The following is a 20,813-nucleotide window of genomic DNA, read 5'->3' on the forward strand; positions in this document are numbered from 1 at the left end:
GAAGCGACGATGGTGGGCTCGTCTGAGGACGACCTATAGAGCAGTGGTTCTCAACCTGTGGGTCGGGACCCCCAGGGTCCCACATGATTTAGGGGGGTCCCTAGATGACAGTGAAGTGACAATTTAAGGACTTTTCAGACCTTTTTAATACCGAAAGAAAGAAAAGAAAAGAAAAAATACCATTTCTGAATCAAAACGAATCAAAAACTATACAAAACTGTCTAAACATTGGCCAAATTGTCAAACAATATAAGAAAGAGGGGGAAAAAATAGCAGATCTACGAGCTTGTAGATCTGCTATTTTCAAAATATGTATATGTGGAACTGAGTCAAACAAAATGTAACGCCTCAACTCTTATTTTGGGGGGTCCCCATTTCAAATATAATTATTTTGGGGGGTCCCCAGTTCAAATATAATTATTTTGGGGGCTCACGGCCTGAAAAGGTTGAGAACCACTGACCTAGAGAGATATAGATGAAATATGAATATGTTTTTTGTTTTTCCTGCCTGACAGTGATGATGTGTATCAAGAGATGGGGATGTGCGCGGATACACAGAGACATGGGAGCTCTGTTGAATGGAGGGCGGAGGAGGGGGGCGGCAAACATATCCAGAAACAGCTAAATTGATATAAAAAGGCAGCCAATTGCTGCTTCCATTCATTCAGCACGATGACAGCCTCAATGGCCCCTCTGAGTGCTGCAGCAAAACAGCAAAACACATCTACTAAAAATAATTACACTCTGATGACTAATCGTATCAATTCATTCACTTTGACAGAAAACAAAAACATCTCCTAATTATTTTTTGCCTGCATCGTATTCATTACAAGGGTTGTTGGGGTGTTTTCAATGTGACAAGTGCGATTGGTTTTTAACATGCAGACACATCACACACGCACGCACATTTTAACGATTTATTCATGTCCACGTGAAAGAGAGCAGAGCATACAAGGACACAAATATTAACCCATTAAATCGGGAAACAAACAAATTATCTGCACCTATCAGTCTAGCTCCAAGATGGTATGTAGGAGTGATTGGTATCTGTTATTTAAAAAACTTAATTAACCACAATATCTGGCGTATTAGCTGACAACAGTGTCGAAGGTCCACTAGTCGAATCAGCGCCGTCCGAGTTGTAACCCGATAGGGGGAGAATAGATCTTTTTATGGGTTACTATCCACGACGACACACATGTGTGCGTGTGTGCGTGTGCATGTGTGTGCGCATGCACACACACACACACACGCGTGTGCACACATGCATGTGCATGTGTACACACACACACACACACACACACACACACACACACACACATGCATGTGCATGCGTGTGGCTTCATTGCCCTCTAGCGTTGGTTCTACAGAATTGCCTGGGTGGGTGGTAAAAACAAGCGCTCCTCTTTCAATTTCCCTGGAATGCCAATTTCCCTGTAACATATACACAAATAAGAAAAAGAGGTTGAGCATCAACAATGGGATTTCTCAGTGTTAGAGTGCTAGTCCCAAAATCCAGTATACATGTCAAAACATTTGAATTGAAAAAATCCCCAAAAGGTAGCACATCCCAGATGTCAAATCAATGAAGGACAAAGTACTCACATGTCCACTTTTCTGTCTACATTTCTGGGTTATCAGTTATCACAGAGATGAAATATGGATGGAATGGCACACCTGTGTAAGTGCCAGCGCATAGTACATAAACATACTCCCACAAACACACAAGTGCGTGCATAAATTATGTTCACACTCAAAAGCCCAGACATATGCGCACACACGCATGCACACGCTTGCACATGCACGCGCTTATGCACGCACGCACGCACGCACGCACGCACGCACGCACGCACGCACGCACGCACGCACGCACGCACGCACGCACGCACGCACACACGCACGCACGCACGCATTCACGCACGCACGCACACTCACGCACACACACACACACACGCACGCACACACACACACACACACACACACACACACACACACACACACACTGATATAACTCTGCTGTCGTGCAGAAACCGACTATGTCCAAAATATGAACTTTTCAGACATGTTTTGAAAACAACAAAGTTTGTATGGTGACTTTATACATGGTCAGATACTTGAACGTGTCCTTAATTATATTATCATCACTTTTACCCAAATCCACCTCAAGTGGTTTTTGACCATTAACGTGGAGATAATTGTTTTGTCCATCATTGATTAGAATGACGAAGTCAGAGTTGGAATTACGTGGTTTGGTGGTTTGACCGACAGTTTGAGGATCCAATTTAGTTTAGTCAGAAGCGCTTTTTAATACTTTTCATTGGTTCAATATTTGTACGACCCGCACACAGACGCAAAGGGTGTTCAATAGCACTGATTTATGAAAGAAAATAAAAAAGTAGAAAAACTGAGATAGTTGGCTTTTGCCCAACAGCAACGATATGCCGTTGAGATGTGAGAGCACACACATTCATCACAGCTTTTGAAAGTCTGCTGGGATGCATGAATGTGACTAGATAAACTAGTATGAACATCATACAGGCAAAACAAGCCAGAATGACCCAGCGTTTAACCCATTAAGACCGGGAACGCATCTGTGTGTCATTTTTAGATGTCTTTGGCTATTCAAAAATAGCAGATATACAAGCTCATAGCGCGGCACCGAGTGCCTCGCTAGATCTGCTATTTTTTAAAACATCTTAAAAATTTGTGCAAATCTTTGAATATGTATATTTTTTAAGGGAAAATGTTTGACTCAAATCTTTGCTTCTGGTCCCTATTACAACATATTTTGAGATGGGGGGTCTGCGGCCAAATACATATAATTTTGGGGGTCCTTGACAGGAAAGTTGGAGAACCACTGATATAGAAACATACATTTTTCCCCCAAAAAAACTGTTAGGATTTAGAAGACATTTGTGGAATGTTTTCTTTTAAAATATATATTCAAAAGATTTGGACAAACTTTCCCGATTTTTTTCAAAAATAGCAGATCTACAAGCTATAATATAAGCTTGAATATCTGCTATTTTTGTATAGCCTAAAGAAATCTTAAAATGACACAGATGCGTTCCCGGATTGAAAGGTTTAATCTGTGCGCCGCCACAGATGTCTTTGAACTGCAGTGCATCAACAGGCTCACAGGCCTTGGGATAAACATGAATTTACACAGGCATACGCTATAGAGCTCTTTGATAGCTTTTTTTCTTGTTTGTTTACCTTTAATAAAATGTCTGCATTTGAGCTGAGCTGAGTTCATCCCTCTGCAATGTAGAGGGAACAGAGAGTTCATGAAACATGGCAGTGAAACTAAAGCTAGCTCCTGCCAATCTCTCAAAGCCCATATTTGGAAGATATGTTTTGCTTTCATCTTGTGGCATTTTAGTCGTGTGCATTGCAGCGGCAAACTGTGTCCTGTATCACGATACGAATCGCATTGTGACTCCTGTTTTCCGATACAAATCGCATTGCGACTCCTGTTTCACGGTACGAATCACATTGTGACTCCTGTTTTCCGATACGAATCGCATTGCGACTCCTGTTTCACGATACAAATCGCATTGTGACTCCATGTATCTCGATATGAATCACATTGTGACTCCTGTTTTCCGATATGAATCGCATTGTGACTCCTGTTTTCCGATACAAATCGCATTTCCGATTTGAATTATATTGTGGCTCCTGTTTTCCGATATGATTTGCATTGTAACTCCTGTTTTCCGATACGAATCACATTGTGACTCCTGTTTACGGTTACAAATCGCATTGTGACTCCTGTTTTCCGATACGAATCACATTGTGACTCCTGTTTTCCGATACGAATCGCATTGCGACTCCTGTTTCACGATACAAATCGCATTGTGACTCCTGTATCTCGACATGAATCACATTGTGACTCCTGTATCTCGATATGAATCACATTGTGACTCCTGTATCTCGATATGAATCACATTGTGACTCCTGTATCTCGATGCGTATCGCGTTTTGACTCCTGTGTGACGATACGTATCACATTGTGACTCACTGTATCGGATACAGTGACTCCTTCATTAGGATACGTAATCACATCGTGACTCCATATCAGGATATACTGTATAGTGAATTGTGAGTTGCCTGCCAATAATCTAGCCTAACACACACACACACACACACACACACACACACACACACACACACACACACACACACACACACACACACACACACACACACACACACACACACACACACACACACTCACTCACACACTTACACACACACACACACACACACACACACACACACACACACACACACGTACAATCTCAAAAGCATCCTCCTGGTCAGACGTACCCCCCAGGTACATAAGTATGCACTTTGTGTACCCCCCACTGGCCCTACAGGTACATAGGTATGCACTCTACCAGCTGAACACTAACAGGAAGCAGAGTGCAGCGCTGTGATTTAAGGTCATGTGAGGCAGGTGCTTCACTAATCACACACACACTGGCATGATGACATTGAGAAAATGAAATGAAGCTACAGCAGACAGACGCATTTCATTACCGCCAGCTCACGCACGCACACACAAACAAACACACACACACACACACACACACACACACACACACACACACACACACACACACACACACACACACACACACACACACACACACACACACACACACACACACACACACACACACACACACACACACACACACACACACACACACACACACACCAGCACACAGATTGATGTAAATAGACACACGCACACGCATGCACGCACGTGCACACACATACTGTATAGGCACAGAAATTAAACTAAGGCACACGCACATGCACACACCCACGCACACACACCCACGCGCGCACGCGCGCACACACACACACAAACACACACACACACACACACACACACACACACACACACACACACACACACACACACACACACACACACACACACACACACACACACGTACACAGACAGGCACGTAAAGATATGCAGATGCACATACAAAATTGCTAAACAAAACAGAGAGACATAAACACACAAGCACACACAGGCTACAGACACGAGTGAGTACACACACAGAGACACGTACACAAATGTAAGTGCATCAACCCCAGTCATATACAGTTGTGCAGTGATATTGTGAACATGATACGATGTATCAGTACTGTATGTATCATAATGGGATCAACCAGATGTCTATATGCCTAGCTCACTGTACATAGATAAGTGGGTTGTTACTGCAAAAACACACACACTCACTCACACACACACACTCACTCACACACACTCACATATTCGTGAAAGCATAAACTCAGCACAAACACACACACACACACACACATGAACGGATGCGCGCTGCATACAAACATATACACATGCACGCAAACATACACACATGTTTGTGAAAGCATTCACTCAGCACACACACACACAAATGCATGCATGCACGCACGCACAGTGCGCACACACACGCACTCACACACGCACACACAGATTCAATCAGACGCATCCCGGCAAGAAATCACAGACAAAACTCTCACTCAGTGCATAATGCTCACACAAAACACACACACACACACACACACTCACTCTCACACCCCCACACACACACACACACACACACGCACACGCACACGCACACGCACACGCACACGCACACGCACACGCACACGCACACGCACACGCACACACACACACGCACTGTCTCTCTCTCTCTCTCGCTCACTCATCTCCGACCCCTGCAGAGTGTGAAGGCGATCAGTCGGGCTGTGTTCCTGGCCCTCTGATTACATATCATTATCCCGACTATAAGCACAGAATATCATTTCCAAAGAAATTGGCACGCCGGCGAGCACCGGAGGGAGTCTGACTGCAACAATCATTATCTCAGGACAAACGTGCCTAGACAGCAGAAAGGAACATTTCGTTTAGTGCAGCTTCCGCCTTCTACCCCCTTCAGCCCCCCCCCCCCCCCTCCTTCACTCACTGACTGAAGTCATTTGAAACTTTCTCGTTCTCATACACAAGTGTCAAAAAGCCCAGAATATGAATTAGCAGCCGCTAATTTGTGATGAGGCGGTTGTCTGACAGAGAGAGAGAGAGAGAGAGAGAGAGAGAGAGAGAGAGAGAGAGAGAGAGAGAGAGAGAGACCATGTGTTACTCTGAGAGGGTGCACATGTAATCAAATGGACCCTTATGGGTCTACTCTATTTGATTACATTTTTATTAGAAAAAATCTTTGCATAACAGTATGAATTATGATGTTTCTGTAAGAAACATCATAATTCATACTGTTATGCAATGATGTTTTATAATAAAACTTGAACTTGATTGGTACCCTCTCAGAGTTAAATTAAAATAATGTTATAGCAGTGTAATAACTGTGTTATTACACGGCTTGGGTGGCACAGCGGTAAAGTGCCTGCCCACCACCACAGAGACTGTGGGTTCGAATCCACCACCGCACCCGGCTTTGTTGAACGTCTATGAGAACACAATTGGCCCGGGTTCGGGGGAGGGAAGCTGGGCGGGGAGGGGAGGTGATATTTGTCACTGCAGGTACTACCGGCTGGGGCGGAACCTGTCAGCAGGGAGTGTTGGGCGGGAGGAGTAGGACGGAGGCTCTACGTCCTCCCGGTGGGGGCTCCTCACTGGCTGGTGAGTCAGCAGTGACAACACACAGAAATGTGTGTGGGGAGGAATTCATTGGCATGACGTCTGAATTGGGGAGAAAAAGGGTTTAACAAACTAAAAGTGTTATTACGGTGGTATTAAACTGTTATGACATTATTGGGATTTAACTGTGACAATGCAATGAGAACAGAGAGAGAGAGAGGAGAGAGAGAGAGAGGAGGAGAGGGCGGCAGATAAAGAGAAAGACAGACAGACAGACAGACAGACAGACAGACAGACAGACAGACAGACAGACAGACAGACAGACAGACAGACAGACAGACAGACAGACAGACAGACAGACAGACAGACAGACAGACAGGATACATTGTAACCTGCAGCTATCTAACCTCATCCTTCATTAAACTCATCTGTTATGTAACATGGTGCTGTCTTGCAAGTCCAAAAACCTGTTTTTGCGTAATTAACCGCCCTATACTTGATCATACTACAGCGTTGCTCAAAAGTATCAAAAGTAGCAGATCGACGCTGCGACGCGTTGTGAGCTTGTAGATCTGCAATTGTTCTGCTATTGTACTCAGTTTGATGTCCTCACAGGCATAGTAATACAAACCTCTCTCTCTCTCTCTCTGTGTGCGTGTGCGTGTGTGTGTGTGTGTGTGTGTGTGTGTGTGTGTGTGTGTGTGTGGTGTGTGTGTGTGTGTGTGTGTGTGTGTGTGTGTGTGTGTGTGTGTGTGTGTGTTAAAGGGGGAGTGAGTGAGTGGGAACCAGTGAAGCAGGTTAAATTCACCGCAGCAGCCGACCAATGGAGTCCAACGGCATGGATGACTCATCAACCCATTAGCTACACTTACTCATGTACACACACACACACACACACACACACACACACACACACACACACACACACACACACACACACACACACACACACAGGTAACCGGAACGCTCGCCCCCAAAACACACTCGCCCGCACTTTTTTTGCACGGACCGCTCGCCCCCACCGGTTCTTGTATTCTTGTATTCCTTTTACTGAGGTTAAGTTTAGGAATAAGGTTAGCTTTACTGAGGTTAAGTTTAGGAATAAGGTTAGCTTTACTGAGGTTAAGTTTAGGAATAAGGTTAGCTTTACTGAGGTTAAGTTTAGGAATAAGGTTAGCTTTACTGAGGTTAAGTTTAGGAATAAGGTTAGCTTTACTGAGGTTAAGTTTAGGAATAAGGTTAAAGGTTCTATGACATTCATTTTCACTTTTTTTTTTTTTTAATGTTTTTTTTGGGGTTTTATGACCTCAATTACACCCAAAAATCTGAACTTTGAACATTCAGTGGATTTTCTGTGGTCTGGGGTTTTCTGAATAATTAGGCTGAAAAGTAATCTGAGCTTGGCCCTTCGACAGTGAGGTCACAGCCGATTAATCCTGCCCACTCCTCGCCCCTCCCCTCCCCTATCCTTTCCTTTGGGGGGGGGGGGGGGAGCAGAGGCGATGATTGACAGGCAAAATCCCTCACCAGCGACACCCGCAGGCAAAGATTTATTTTTTCATTGCAGTTGAAAAGGCTTTAGAAATGTGAGAGAAAAACACCTGCCATGGATCAATGGAGTGGAATTTTTTGTTAAAACTTTCTATACACGTTTGAAGGACCATGACAAAGACTTTTAATGTGTGGTAAAACTGAACGTAATGAAACCTTTAAGTTCAGGCATAGCTTTACTGAGGTTAAGTTTAGGAATAAGGTTAAGTTTAGGCCTAGTTTTACAGAGGTTAAGTTTAGGAATAAGGTTAAGTTTAGGCCTAGTTTTACAGAGGTTAAGTTTAGGAATAAGGTTAAGTTTAGGCCTAGTTTTACAGAGGTTAAGTTTAGGAATAAGGTTAGGTTTAGGCCTAGTTTTACTGAGGTTACGTTTAGGAAAAAGGTTAGGTTTAGGAATAAGGTTAGGTTTATGCATAGTTTTACTGAGGTTACGTTTAGGAATACCTGGTGGCAACCGTTCCGAGGTTGCCGGATTTAAGCCGGGACGCACACACACACACGCACGCGCGCACACCCAAGTCGCCCGTCTTCATCTGATAAACAACGTTTCGTTATATAAGTGCCCACCCAGGTCCATTTACTCACAAACACAATCGGCGGAGAGCACTCCAATATTTTTTTTGGAGTCGTTGAACAGATTGTATAAATGTCACATTCACAGATGATGAGCTTTGTTATAACGGCGTGAAGAAGAAGACATCAACAACAGCGGCGGCGGCGCGGCGGTCCCGTTGACTGACCGCTCACTGCAAAAAATTCAATTACAACAGATCCGCTTCCATTAGTATGCTGCCACCGTGATGTAACAACCTTGCAAAGAGACAGCCTTTTCATATCGTCTCGCTGTCGGGTGGAAACCTCATATGTCCAAAACTGTGATTGTACAGTTTCGCGCCGTGTTTCGCGCCGCGTTTCGAGCTTGTACGTTTGCTGCTTTTGATGCGTTTGTGTGATGCTGTAGTATGATCGCGTAGGGGCGTTAATTTACGAAAAAAAACACAAAAAGTTAGAATATGGAGATAAGAGGTTTTTGCGCCTGCCAGCGATGATATACTCACTCAGGTAATGGAGGAAACTGGGTTTGTGTTCTCTTTGGATGGGTACATAAATATAAGTACACTTACAGACACAGGCACGCATACACACGCACGCACGCACGCGCACACACACACACGCACATGCACACACACACACACACACACACACACACACACACACACACACACACACACACACACACACACACACACACACACACACACACACACACACACACACACACACACACACACACACACACACACACACACACACACACACACAGCATGGACACAACCAAGTTTAAATCAGGCAGCTCCAACCCTAATCTCCCAGGACAGATTCTGCTAAGAATCTGTCTACAGCACCACTGCTAAGAAAGGGGAGGAGCCAAACCGAGTTCCTATCTCTACAAAAAAAAGGGTGCCCCCAGAGGCAAAAACGAAAGAGAAAAACATTGACTTATTTCCCCCTTTTTTTAAACAAAATGGATTACTTATTATGAAAATCAGATTACTTATTAACGTTCGAAATTGACATTTAGAGGTTAAACCTTCTAAATGTCCAATTTTAACGTTAACCCCAACCTGAATGCATATTATTTGTTGATGCTTCTTTATGTTTGAATTACCTTTTTTTAACCATGTTCAGCACTTTGGTCGGCTTTGGGCTGTTGTAAATGTGCTATAAAAATAAAGTTTGGTTTGATTTGATTTGAATCTTTTCATAATGGTAAGTCTAACTCCTCACATCTTTTAAAACAAATGACCATAAAACAACCATTTCTCTTGGGAGCACAGGTAAATGGTCCTCAAAATGTCTATTTTTCTCAAATTCTATCACACTTTCCCTCGCAAGTATAGTAATACAATTACACACACACACGCACACGCACACGCACACACACACACACACACACACACACACACACACACACACAGTTGTTGCACTAATACATGTATAGTGGATATGAGTATTAGCAGTGGGGGCCGTGCTGTGTGTGTGTGTGTGTGTGTGTGTGTGTGTGTGTGTGTGTGTGTGTGTGTGTGTGTGTGTGTGTGTGTGTGTGTGTGTGTGTGTGTGTGTGTGTGTGTGTGTGTGTGTGTGTGTGTGCGTGCGTGCGTGCGTGCGTGCGTGCGTGTGTGTGTGTGTGGGCATGCAGGCATACAGAGAGGCAGTGGAGTGAGTGAGCTAAGATGGATAACAGAACATCCTCCGGGCACAATGCCAAGAAAAGAACCCAGAGAGAGAGAGAGAGAGAGAGAGAGAGAGAGAGAGAGAGAGTCCATTTGTTACTCTGAAAGGGACCCTTTTGGGTCCATTTGGTTACATTTGTACCCTCTCAGAGTTAAATTAAAATAATGTTGTAGCGGTGTAAAAAAAAAGTGGTATAACAGTGTTAGTACACACAACATTATTATGATTTCACTCTGAGAATACAATGAGAGGGCATACCTGTGGTGAGAGAGAGAGAGAGAGAGAGAGAGAGAGAGAGAGAGAGAGAGAGAGAGAGAGAGAGAGAGAGAGAGAGAGAGAGAGAGAGAGAGAGAGAGAGAGAGAGCTGAGTCAGGTAGAAATATGGTGGAAGAGAACAGGGGATGATGATGGCAACAAAAACTAAAAACAGAGAAAAGAGTGGGATGATGACAGAGAAATTAATGTAGCAAGAGGCAGAGGAGGAAGAGAGAGAGAGAGAGAGAGAGAGAGAGAGAGAGAGAGAGAGAGAGAGAGAGAGAGAGAGAGAGAGAGAGAGAGAGAGAGAGAGAGAGAGAAGGCAGAGAGAGAGAGAATGAGGGGGGTAGGGCAGATATTCAGAGTGAAAGAGCGAGAGAGGAGTGTGAGGGAGTGGGACAGAGAGAGAGAGAGAGATAGAGAGATAGAGAGAGACAACAAGGGTATACTGTAAGGAGAGGGAGGGAGGGAGAGAGTGTGTTTATGTAGGAATGTGTCAGTGTGCTCTCAGTTCATGGGAGATGGACGGAGAGATCATCACATAGGAACGAGAGAGAGACAAAGAGAGAGGGATGAGAGAGAGAGAGGTGGATGGAAGGAGAGAGAGAGAGAGAAAGAAAGAGCATTATTACCAAGCAACTAACAATAACAACAACAACAAAGAACCCCTAACAATCTCTGCCTCTCTGTCTGTATACTGTGTGTACAATTACATGTCTTCTCTCCACTACTCCAGCAGCTACACTAGCTAGCTATTCCTAGCTTACATAGCAGCACTGCTTTGTACACACAGAGAGAGAGAGGTTCCACATCCAGCCCTGACAGACAGACAGCTTTGGGAGAAGGAGGAGGAGAAGCAGCGGTTTGTGTCAGCAGCAGGAGCAAGCAGGAGTAGCAGGAGCCGTGCATGGGAGAAGCCAGCCATCCAGTAATGGAGGTAAGTCACCTCCAGCTAAACTGGATGCAATGTTTCAGACGGCTGACTGGAGCTGACAGGGAGCAAAGTGATCCTATAGAACTCCACTCAACGCTCACTCAGTGCTCTGCTCTGTCTCCAACTTAACTTAAAGAGAGAGAGAGAGAGAGAGACCACAGGAGGAGTGGAGCGTTACTTGGCAGTTGGCACTGTTTCTGTTTTAGTGGGGAAGTGGTTGTGAAGTGTGTGTGTGTGTGTGTGTGTGTGTGTGTGTGTGTGTGTGTGTGTGTGTGTGTGTGTGTGTGTGTGTGTGTCTGTGTGTGTGTGTGTGTGTGTGTGTGTGTGTGTGTGTGTGTGTGTGTGCGTGTGCGTGTGCGTGTGTGTGTGTGTGTGTGTGTGTGTTGTTTACAGTGAGTTCCAATTTGTGCAAGGCGGCATTGATTGAGTTCAGAGGTATAACAACACCCTGGGGGAGAGGAGGTTGTTATTATTTGAGTTCTGTTGGTTTTGTCACAGAAAGTTTGACATTTTGACATTGTTGTCAGAAGACATAAAACCGTAAACTTTTTAATCCATATGTGAAACGTCAAAGTTTGTGTCGCATCTCTCAGCCTCCAGAGGGAACGTGGTGGCAGCTTATAATTAAAGCGTCTTTCCTCAAAACAACACACTGCCAATCAACTTCTTTACTTCCAGTATAGCTGCAGCTGAACACGAGACAAAAGTACTGTTATCGTTGTTTGGAAATAACAGTGAGCCATGTGTTAAATATTATATGACACCCCCCGCCATAGCAATTTGGGCACAATAAACAGCAACTGAAACGGTGACTGTTTATATTATAATACATGTTTTTATGCTCACAAAAGTGGCCCCCATCCATATTAATCACAGATGTGGCCCTTCATGGTGCTCTACACAGCGATTAGTCACAGATGTATTATGGTTTTCAACCTTTTCAGGCCGTGACCCCCAAAATAATCACAGGTGAACTGGGGACAAGCACTTGGAATTGTAAGGAGTTGAGGCATTACATTTACTTTGACTCGGTCCCACACAGATGAACATTGTGAAAATTGCTGATCTACAAGCTCACAACGCCTTGTGTTGTGAGCTTGTAGATCGGCCATTTTCAAAAGTTTTGCCTTGTCTTATGTTATTTCACAATTTGACCAGTTTTTTATAGTATAGTCACTATAGTGTGTTGATTACTTTTAACGCAGTAATGGTCTCATTTATTTTATTTTAGAGGAATAGAGCACCGAAGTCTGACGTAATTTACGCATCCTACCTGGATGCGTAAATTCTGAATTCCCATAGATGTCTTTAATATCGCGTCAAATAAGATGTGTTAAGTGTATAAGTAAATAAGTGTTCCAAAAATAAATAAATGATCCCGGCGAATTGACTCTTATGGTTATGAAGCATCAACTAACGGTGAGAAAACGCTAATGTTACTTCCGCCGAATTAGTTACATTTTCTCCAGAAACAGACTGTATCAAATATGAGTGACTGACTATCATAAACGATGCAGAGCCACCTCCATGACAATATCGCCGGGACAGTTTGTTTATTTTTGGACCACAATTCTTATATGAGACGATTCTAAGATGACCCAATGTTATTCTCCATAGAGAAATTACTTCCGCAACCCAGGGGATGAACGAGTGACGTCAGGACTTCGCTACTCTATTAAAAAGGTCTTAAAAGTCCTTAAATTGTCACTTTATAAATGTGCAGATACCCTGTATACACTTATACTGTATGTTGGTTTGTTTACTGTTGAGTGAGGAAACAATGTTGCACATTAAGCTAATCATCTGGGGAACCCCCCCAGAATCATGTGGGGACCCCCCTGGGGGTCCTGACCCACAGGTTGAGAACCACTGGCGTACAATACAGTAAAGGGCATGGGAAGAGGCATAGTTTACGATACCTGCCCCACCTGTAGTGTACAGTAGCATACGTGTCTAGGCCTGCACGGAGTGTGAATAGCCGTGTTCTAAATAACAAGATGCCGCCTGGAATAGCTGGGTAAATAGAAGCCACTTGTTGAGGCACGTTCAGCCCCTGTAAAAAGTGTGCAAAGTGGCATTATTGCACTGTGAAACCTAAGGCTTTAGGTTAGTTTATTTAGTTTATATTGTGCTTAAAGGCATAGGCTGAAGCTCAAAGCTTATTTATGCCTATATCCTTTATACATGTCGGTTTAATTAAAGGTAGGGTAAGTGATGTTTTTTGGGGTTAAAGTACTATATTCTGATAGTAATCATTGCTACAGAGCGTTTGTTCGGTCACAGGGGTCTCTCCAGCTCTTAAGTAAACAGTATTATAGTACATTTTCAGGTAGGTGACAACATTTAAGCCAATCAGGAGAGAGCACTGAAAATGCATGTTCTGTTTAATAAAGAGCTGAAGAGACATGGGAGACTCCTTTTACTGAAAAACACTCTATAGCAATGAGTACTATCAGAATATATTATTACTATTTAACACTTATTTTAACCAAAGAAAATCACTTACCCTACCTTTAAGCTACATCAGTTGCAAAGTTCATAGTGAATGAACACGCACAAATATTCCGTATTTACATTTTACAAGACACTTATACATACAATCACACACAAATATACACCTGAATGTGTGTGTATATACCCATATACACACATTCACATATACATACACAAGGGTGATTTAGACTTGCCCCGGACATAGCTGATGTACAAGCTTCTCAACGTGTCACAACAATGTGACGCATTGTGAGCTTGTAGATCTTATATTTTTCGGTGCGTGACGCGGCTAGGGTTAATTATGATCCAGGAACCGGAGGAACCGGATCTAAACATCACATTATGGAACCGTCTCCCGTAACGGTTTTATCACATTGTCTGGTACTGTGTGTGGACTTCACGTCTGCTGTACAACTTTTCAATTTCAAGGACCACCATGAGTCTGAGAGTGTGCATTTGTACACTCTTTGAGTTACAGACCCGTAAGGGTACATTTGGAACCCCCTCACTTTGAGAAGCACTACAATAATATGTGCGCAATACTGTACAGTATGTATAGCAAAGGTCTTCAACAGGGGGTCCGAGACAGATATAACAGATCTACAAGCTCACAACGCCTCGCAGTGAGCTTGTAGATCTGCTATTTTTGGCAAAGAGGTTTGCGGTAGAGGGGGAAAAAAGAGCAGTACTTAAGTACAGAGTGAAAGTGGTTAAGTTTACTAAGTATTGAGGGTTTAAGTGGTTAAATGTCTGGAAATCCACATTAACATCAATCCAACCTACACACTGATGATAGTGCTGTGAAACAAGTCTATGAAGCTATCTATGAAATCTATGAAAAAAAATATTTTAGAAAATATATAATGGGGGTCCCTGCTTTATCTCTCTCTCAGCCAAGGGTTCCTTGGCCTGAAAAACTGTTAAAACCCCTGATGTATACAGTATATGATTGAATTTAAGTTTAGCAACATTTTAATGAAGGCCAAAATTGTTCTGTTATTTCCACATTCCTCCTCTGAGACACAGAGTGAATGGACAAAAATGGTGTCGTGAAAACCCCCTACACATGGCGCACAAGCAACCAAGTATATAAATCAGCCAAATACAGCACAGAGTCGACAGCACTGAGACAACACTACACATCCCACGTTCCTCCAAAAGCCCGTCGCCGTGTGGCAGATCAACGTTAAAAGACGTGACAGCTCTACTCGTCTTTCTGTGGCGGAAACAAAACGAATGTAAAAGGTATAGCAGCTGACTGACTGCACAGGTCATCAAATGTCTGCTTTGTCCCCCCCCCCCCCCCCCCCACACACACACACACACACACTTCTCTCACTTATTTTGCCGTTGCGTTAATGTCACACTGCAGTATTGGAGCTGTCAACGGCCTGCTAAAGAACGAAGTATAGCTGCTTCCCAAAATAACTGTCCCAGATAGAGGCCCTGCTGTATAGCATCCTCTCATTCACTGCAGGCTCTCTGCTGCAGCTGGATGATCCAAACTGAGGATGTTCAGATTTATAGGATGTTGTCGATCGTTACTAGAGTCCGACAGATATCGTCTCTGTCGAGTGTAAATCTCATAATATGAGCTTGTGGATCTGCTTTGAAAAATCGTAAAAATGTGCGCTAATCTTTGAATATATGTTTTTCAAAGTGAACATTTGTAACTCAAATCTTTGCTTCTGGGGGTCCCTGGAACAAAACATTTTGAGATGGGGGTCCACGGGCGAAATACATATCTAAAAATGTTTTCTAAATCCTAACAGTATGTTGCTATATCAGTGGTGCTCCAACTTTTCCATGTCAAGGACCCCAACATTATATGTATTTGGCTGCGGACCCTCATCTCAAAATATGTTGTTCCAAGGACCCCCAGAAGCACAGATCGGAGTTAAAAATGTTCGCTTTAAAACATATATATTCAAAGATAAACAAACATTCTCATACTTTTTCCAAAAAATAGCAGATGTACAAGCTTGTACATCTGCTATTTTTTTGAAAGCTCGAAACGCGGCGCGAATGCTTTTGTGTGACGCCGTACTGTGATCAAGTAGGCCGCTAATTTACGAAAAAACACACAAAAAGTTAAAATACGGAGATAAGAGGTTTCTGCCCGCCGGCGACAAATTACATTTTGAGCTTTTTTTCGTTCATTCAAACCTTTATTTATTCTTGAAAGACATTGAGGTTGCCCTCATTTGCAGTGTCGTCGAGATACATCACAGTACAATTAAATTGTCACATCAATATTCACATCAATGATAAAACAAAACAAAACAGAAACGTTCCCCTAGCGTGTGATAGTTTAAAAGCAGCAATTTCTGGGTAGGGCTGCAATCAAAGATTTAAATTGACCGTATGTTATGGGAGAACAGATCTTTGATTTAAGCTGTAGGTCATTCCAAGTGGTTGCAGCACTAAAACAAATAGATAGAGGACGAGGTATTAAGGTCTTAAGTGATTAAACACTGATACATTTGTGACCACTTATCTCATGTCAAACACTTGAGTTTTTTTCCAATTGGCTGATTACCAAGTCACTGGATCGTTATGTCAAAAGGTGGACAGTGTAGACAGTGATGCATGGGACTCCACTAGTTGTCGAGGGATGACATACATGAGACATCCTGACACTTCCAGCTGCGTTTTGAGGCCCTAGGGTTGAGCCATTCATTCAGATAGTGCTGTATGTGTACTACTGTACGCATAAGCCAGTGGTTATAGTCTAGTCGTCTATGCAGGAGAAGAATGAGGGGTTTTCCCGGCACTGGGGCCCACTGACCCGGCAAAGCTGAATACTCCGTGATAAGCCTGTCATTTTGGAGCAAAACCATCCTCCTAATCTCTTGTAGCCATGTGTGTGTGCACATGTAAAAATGTGTGTGTGTGTGTGTGTGTGTGTGTGTGTGTGTGTGTGTGTGTGTGTGTGTGTGTGTGTGTGTGTGTGTGTGTGTGTGTGTGTGTGTGTGTGTGTGTGTGTGTGTGTGGTTATAAAGTGGGAGAGAAGACTACACAATGAGCTCAGTTATAAGGGGTATATATATCATTGCGAGTGCGGCTTGGAAGCAGATATGTCCATGTACTGTAAGAAGCATTTCCCATGTGCAGCGCCAACACAAAAGGCTGCTGACCCATACGATGCTGCTAAATTGGTCATTTAACCCGTTAAGACCGGGAACGTATCTGTCTTTTTTTTTTCTTTCTTTGGGCTATTCAAAAATAGCAGATATACAAGCTCATAGCGCCGCTGTGAGCTTGTAGATCTGCCATTTCTTTGCCAAAATCTTGAACATTTGTGTACATCTTTGAATATATATATATAATTTTAAGCGAACATTTGTAACTCAAATATTTGCTTCTGGGGATTCTACAAATGTCTTCTAAATCTAAATACAAGTTTTTTGAAAAAACTTGTATTTGGCCACGGACCCCCATCTCAAAATATGTTGTTCCAAGGACCCCCAGAAGCAAAGATTTGAGTTTAAAAATATATATATATATATTTAAAGATTTGCACACATTTTCATGATTTCTTTTCAAAAATAGCAGATCTACAAACATATCTGCTATTTTTGAATTGCCAAAGAAATGTTAAAATGACACAGATGCGTTCCCGGTCTTAATGGGTTAAAGTAACCTCTATATTGATCTGCCCAACAGGGAGCGCTAGAGGTGGCATAACTATTTTTAAAAAATGAAGTAAAGAATCAAAGCCAATATTCATACACACACCAACTTCCGCCATCGATTTCCACAGTCGATCTGCATCCTTTGTGTTAATGGCCTTTTAAGCGCGAGAGCGGGGTGTCTAATGGGAGGCTATAGAGACAAAGTAACGACTTTGAGCGGTGGTCCTCGACCTTTTCTGGATCTGGGCCCACTTGACAATCTCAAAAGCATTCGCGGCCCACCCATCTTAACTGCCGATGTTGTAAACCACATTTTTGTCAAAAAGCGAAACATTTCGTAAAAAACACGAAAAAGACGAAGTTGATGAAAGTCACACTTGTAAAGGGGTCTACATGTTCTAGTTTTAGTCATCCACCCACCCACCTTCACGGTGGGTGGGTGGATGACTAAAACTGGAGCATGTAGAGACCTTAACCAGTGTCTCCTACCGTAACCCATTAAGACCGGGAACACGTCGTTGTCATTTTCAGATTTCTTTGGGCTATTCAAAAATAGCAGATCTACAAGCTCATAGCGCCGCACCGAGTGCTATGAACTTGTAGATCTGTTATTTTTTTTGAAAAATCTTGGAAAGTTTGTGCAAATCTTTGAATATATATTTTTTAAAGCGAACATTTTAACTTAAATCTTGTAATCTTGAAATCTTGCCTCTGGGGGATTCTACAAATGTCTTCTAAATCCTGCTTTTTGAAAAATAAATTATAGCAAATGTTTTTGCTATAATATCAGTGTTTTTCAAACTTTTTTCAAGGCTGCGGACCCTCATCTCAAAATATGTTGTTCCAGGGACCCCCCCCCCCCCCCCCCAGAAGCAAAGATTTGAATTATAAATGTTCACTTTGAAAGAATATATAGAAATATTCAAAGATTTGCTAAATTTTTCACGATTTCTCAAAAATAGCAGATCTATAGATCTGCTATTTTTTTATAGCCAAAGAGATCTTAAAATGACACGGATGTGTTCCCGGACTGAATGGGTTAAGAGATGTTTGGAGATAACTAACCATGACTTTATACAACAACTCATCAAATTCCACCCTCAAAATGATTCTTATGAGATCTTCGTGTCGTGCATATAAAAGCCTAACGGCCCATGCAATCATATAAAAAAAAGAAGCAACGCATTCAAGGGTAACGGAGCGGGCGACATTGGCGAAACCTCTAAAAATACACCTGCTTCTAAAACCGTGCATTTTCACTTTAGTCTGTCTTTTAGACGGAGTCAGGCATAAAAGCCTTGCAGAAGTAAATATTTTATGATTGCTGAGCTGCATGGGCCGGGGCTGATCTGCTTGCTGTATCTTAAAGGAAAAGGAACGCGCGTGCGTGCGCGCCACACACGCCACGCACCGTCTTTAAAACGCTTTTTGGCCGGACGCCAAGGTACTTTATTAGTGAGAGACATTACAGAAAAAGGAGCTCAGCCATATTGGACAGCCATAATCCATCTGAAATGGGTGGATACAGCTCAATAAAGGGCCCCGTAAAGAAGGAGGATTCGGACGTTTAACCTCCAGACTCTATGCATTCATTGAGCATCACTTTGCGTTCTCATCACGGCGGATATAAAGGCTTCCATTTAAGCCCCATTAAAAAGAAATCTTTCGGCAATACGCCGCGATGCTGAGGCTATATGCAAATGACTCCACTACACCCCCCACAAAAGACTCAAGTACTGTACTTAAGTACAATTTTGACATACTTTTACTTCACTTGACTCTTAAATACTTCTACTTAAAGGGATATTTTACTTTCAAACATGTTTGGGGTTATTCTAACTTCTACTCTGGCTTTTGTGAGCACCCCAGACAGTTTTTAAAGGGATAGTTCACCCCCAATGGGTTTTCTTTCCTATCGATTAGTCACCCCATAGAGACTTGAATTCGTGGATACGTTTTGTCGCATTCCTAAGCCAATAATTTGATGACCGGAAGCGGTTCCGGTAGAAGACACAAAGAGTCTCCTTTGTCCTACCGGAACCGCTGCATACCGGTCCACTGGTCATCAAATTATTGGCTTAGGAATGCCACAATTCTTTTTTTGTTTATCCATGAATTCAAGTCTCCATGGGATGACTAATCGATATTTAAAAAAAAAAATTTGTGGGGGTGATCTATCTAAGTTTCAGTATTCAGTATTTAGATAATTGGTATTCCTTTTTATCAGACATGCCCCCTTCCTATACAAATCTATTGTAACTTCAAACTCCATTTTAACCATGTTAGACTCCCGTCCTTGGTTCTGGTGACTGATATTGGCCTTCTAATACGTGACGGGCCACAAACAAGTTATGGAGATGAGCGGTTTCTGCCCTGACGGCAACAAATTATGTTTATATTGCTATACTTTTACTTAATAAAAATCGGCGTACATACTTCTTCCCCCGACGACCGAGAGACCGCCGCTCCTTATCTAGGGGGACGGACGCGGCGGGCGGGCGAGGAGGGAGGGAGGGAGGGCTGATTGTTTCGTCGACCCCGCGTCTCTCATTTAGGTACAGAGAATAGGATCCCCGCGCGACAATCGAATTTTCTACTCTAACAGCCAGCAGCCCTCTTATCGAAGGACTGACTCCAGAAGGCTGACATTTAATTAATGTCTATTATGTCTCCTCTCCCGTCACCACCGACCCACCGCGCCCCCCCCACCCACCCACCGACCCCCCACCCACCGTACCACTCTGCCTATGTTCCCTGAGCCAACTGAGTGTTGCCAGATTTTTGCGAGAGAAATAAGCAAACCATGTCTATGAAAACAAGCCCATAAAGAAGCCACTATTATGGGCCACACTTTATAAACCTACGTATATGCATCGGATATTTGAAAATAGCACTACAAGCTCACAACGCGACGCGTTGTGATCTAGTAGATCTTCTATTTTCATAAAGGAAATGGTGAAAAAAAGTCACACATTTTGAATATTTTTCTGAAATGTTTTAATAACATAAATCTGGTAAACGGGTCCCTGGCACCGAATACATTTAGATGGGGGGGGGGGCAATATAAGCCCAAATAAGCAAAAAAAAAAGCAAC

General features: G+C 43.0%; 1 protein-coding gene across 1 annotated transcript in view; it reads left to right on the forward strand.

Annotated features, from left to right (window-relative positions):
• Positions 1–11,157: 11,157 nt before the first annotated feature.
• lzts1 (leucine zipper, putative tumor suppressor 1) overlaps positions 11,158–20,813 on the forward strand; it is a 42,229-nt gene continuing 32,573 nt past the window's right edge. Inside the window, exon 1 of the mRNA XM_080432943.1 lies at positions 11,158–11,594. The gene's annotated coding sequence lies outside the window, so the exon portion shown is untranslated. The remainder of the gene's footprint in view (positions 11,595–20,813) is intronic.

Source organism: Gymnoscopelus braueri, assembly GCF_963280865.1.
Source record: "Gymnoscopelus braueri genome assembly, chromosome: 7".
NCBI classification, from domain to species: domain Eukaryota; kingdom Metazoa; phylum Chordata; class Actinopteri; order Myctophiformes; family Myctophidae; genus Gymnoscopelus; species Gymnoscopelus braueri.